The 4,050-nt window shown below is 37.5% G+C and overlaps 1 non-coding gene across 1 annotated transcript; it reads right to left on the minus strand.

Annotated features, from left to right (window-relative positions):
- Nucleotides 1-3,349: 3,349 nt before the first annotated feature.
- LOC101297527 lies at nucleotides 3,350-4,050 on the minus strand. Its single transcript, XR_184510.1, has 2 exons — nucleotides 3,839-4,050; nucleotides 3,350-3,743 (listed from the first exon to the last, which is right to left on the minus strand). It is a non-coding gene; the product is annotated as an uncharacterized LOC101297527 (transcript).

A 4,050-nucleotide genomic window follows, 5' to 3' on the forward strand; every position in this document is an offset into this window, starting at 1 on the left:
GGGTGGGGAACATATACCTTAAGAAAACCAACCCATGAAGGAAAAGTTAAGCATATCGTAAATAAAGAAATCCCAGATCATCCATACGAAGGTAAGGAGATAGATCAGATGGAGGACAAGTATGCTATACTAGGGAAGGAGAGAGTAGACCCATGTTTGCCATTTTATCAGCCATTGTATTTCCTTCTCGAAAAATATGAGAGCAACGAAAGGTCATCGTACGAATACGTGCTAAGCAGGTGAGCCAGGCAATTCGAAGCGGCCAAGGAGGAACAAATGAAGAAGAGTTAATACATGTAATCACACTAGTCGAATCGCTTTCCAGCCAGAGGCATTGCCAACCAAATTGAAAGGCATATTTAACCCTAATGATCACACCCATAAGCTCCGAGTAGAAAGCCGAATTGTGACCTAAACCTTTACATTAACCACCAATGTAATGACCATGGGTGTCGCGGAAAACCTCACCACAAGCTGCAGATCCTGGGTCACCCTTTGCAAGACCATTGGTATTCAATTTTAATAAGTTAGGTTTAATAAGTTCCTTCTCTTATGAGCGAGGGTTGGGGTTATGGTTTTTTTGGGTTTGGTTTGCTTTGCTACTTCGATGACGTCACCCCTTGGCATGGGGATTATGGGGTTTCATTTCGGTGATGTCTAGTCAACACAAGGGTGAATTGATATTGTATGATGTCTGGTGGTTTTTAAACGCAATGTTGAAGAAGGGTGATTAATTAAGATTTTTTTTGTTGGTGGCAAGGTTGTATCGCTCGTTTCGAGTGTAACATTTGGTTATATGGATTTCACTTTTGGTGATGGATTCGTAACTATGGATCTTTGTAGATGTGTGCCATGGTGTAATGACCACAACCGGTTATTCAAATGTGGTAATTTCGTTAGTTAATGATACAATTTATTCCTTAAAAAACCGGTTATTCATCTAAAATGTATCCCACATAGTATTCTTTCCTCATCTTTATTGGTTTTCAAGTAAACATCAACATGTTACATAAAACTGATCGGTGCTGTGAGAAATAGTTGAATGAGAAATTAGATCATGATCCACATCAATTTTTTCTTTGAGAGAGAATGTTAGCTCTTTATTGTCAAGTTCCATTGCAATCCATTTTGAGTACATACAAAAAAAAAAAAAAAAAAAAAAAGAAGGAAGAGTAGCTTTGATGCAGCCTTTTATTTTTATTCTCGTAAATACAAATGAACTAATATTTCTCTCTCATTATTAATCGCTATGCAAAGAGATTCAATTAGTGTAGTTTCCGGTAGAACTGATAGGCGGAGAACGAGGCCAATTTGGACACTTTGGTTCACCAGGAGGACTGCATGGGGCACCATTAGCCATCACACAAACACATTGAATAACCGGAACTGGTGTACCAATAGATTCACAATAGGAGCTTACAGTCCCAACATTCCGATAACAAGTACTACATGTTAATGAACACTCATGTTCATCAGGACAACCACCTGTAATTGAAGTTAAGCGACACACATTGCCACTTACCCGTCTCACTGCATTAACCAAAAAAAATTGTAAATTCATAGAGGCTAATATTATGTATACTTGTTTATATATTTTCATATACTTCCTTCAGAGATTTGGGGTTCAATATGAATGTGAACGTATAACATAGAAGTAAAATGCAATATCAGCCAATTACACTAGAAACTAAAGAACAAATGCATCATGAACAAACCTGAGAAGAACACAATAAGTACTAGCAAAAAGCAATAAGAAGCACAGGGCTTGGCCATGTTTGTTCTTCCTGACAAAAACGAGAAAGGGAGATGAAGTATCAAGTATATGTAAGGTAATGACTTGTTGGATTTTATACTCGATCAAAGGTCCAATATAGTAAGATATATTTACAAATAAGGTAAGATAGTTATACAAAAACGGTAACATGCACACACACATATAAAGTAAGATATGAATATTGTTTATGAGGATGTTTTGATTCACCATATATATCTTACCTTTTTTGTGGACTATTGGCAGAAAATTTACCTCTTAATATTGTTTGTGGGGATGTTTTTATTCGTTAATAATTATTGTAATTTATTATTGTAACTTCCAAATATGCATGCTTGATTGATCTCACTCTATTACAAATTTTTATGGATATTGGATTCGGATTCCTTGTCCTCACAGGAGAAGGGAACTCATATTGTCTCATGAAATCATCTGTGTGGTCTAGTTTTCTCTATTTGCATTGGAAAAAAGATGATGACAATTTAAAATTTCTCTAAAAATAAAGTAAGAGAAATCTTGGCCATAAATTGAGATTGGATGACCCATATAATTTCATGAGACAATATGAGGTACTCTCTTCCGAGTTCGGGTGTATTGTATTTAGATTTGTATGGATATTTTAAAAATGATAGACTTCCAAAAAATACACACTTTTTGAAATTAACATTCATGGACATTTTTAAATGGGAAAATGCCCATTTAGTACTAATTGTAACTCTTCATTGCCCATTCTAATGACAATCTTTTCTATGAGCCCATTTGAATGAAAATAAATTTTTTTTGTGCCCAAATAGCCAAATCTTTACTAAAGTCTTAACAAACTATATTATTTTAAGACTATTTTCCCCCCCTTTTTTAACATAAAAAGACTTGGCCGGAACCTTGGACTCCGGTCACCGGCCACCGGCCACCGGACTCCGATCACCAGCCGCCGGACTCCGGTCACCAACCGCGGGATTCCGGTCACCGGAATTTCTCCGACCGCCTGACTCCGGTCACCGGAATTTCTCTTACCGCCGGATTCCGGTCACCGGAATTTCCCCAGTAACCAGTTACTGACCCCTAATAACCAGTTACTGATTAGTTACTGACCAGTTACTGACACCTAGTAACCAGTTACTGACCCCAGTAACTAGTTACTGGCCAGTTACTGACACCCAGTAACCAATTATTGACCCCCAGTAACTAATTACTGACCCCTAATAATTGTGTTACTAATCCCTAATAATCAGTTATTGACCCCCAATAATCAATTACTGACCCTTAATAATCGGTTACTGACCTCAGTAATCGGTTACTTACCCCTAATAATTGTATTACTAATCCTTAATAATCAGTTACTGACCAGCAATAATCAATTACTAACCTCTAGTAATCAATTACCGGCCCTAATAATTTGTTACTAATCTTTAGTAATCGAGTTACTGACCCTCAAGAATCGAGTTACTGACCACTACTAATCAAGTTACAGACCACAATAACCATTTAAAATAGATTATTGACTCCGAATCAAAGAAAAGAGAATAGGAAGAAGAGTACTTAACACTGATAGATCTAGTTTGAAAGCTACAAAGTGGAGTAAACTAATTTTAGTGCCTACAAATCAAATACAAGTTACAACATCGTTTCAATATATTACCACCGAATCAAAGAAAAAAGACATAACTGCAATAAGGTATGGGCTAAGGCGAAATTGCACGAACCAATTGTTTCTCACTAAGATTCCAACCAAAACAGCATATTGAGCAGACCACAAAAAAAACTAAAAATAAAAAATAAAAAACTACATCTCCTAACTAGTTCTTAGAAAGAACACAAACTATAGAAACAACACTTCTCCAACCTATAAACGGCATCAATCACAATTCAGCTGGTACCAGTGGAGGCAGCAGCAGCTCCAGTGTTGGCAACAACAGCAGCAGTACCAATAGCATTGGCATGTGATGATGAACCAGCACCAAACTTTCTTTTCCTGATCGAGAAAATACCAAGCATGTTATATGCAAGAGCAGTAGATAGATATAATCCAGACATATAGAAGAGTGTCACAGAGGCAAAAGGGAATACCAATAATTAGGAGTTATATACATGTTTCTTCCGCACCCGAATGGACACCGAGTCGTTCTTCCCCGCCATCGCGACTCGGTCGGTGACTCGGTAAACTCGCCGGTGACTCAGGAGATGAAAAAGCCTCTGCAGTTTAGCGATCTAGGTCGAAACCCTAGAGATCTGAAATGGAGGAGAAGAGCGTGAGAGAGAAAGGAAGAAGAAGAAGAAGA

Source organism: Fragaria vesca, linkage group LG4, assembly GCF_000184155.1.
Source record: "Fragaria vesca subsp. vesca linkage group LG4, FraVesHawaii_1.0, whole genome shotgun sequence".
NCBI classification, from domain to species: Eukaryota; Viridiplantae; Streptophyta; class Magnoliopsida; order Rosales; family Rosaceae; genus Fragaria; species Fragaria vesca.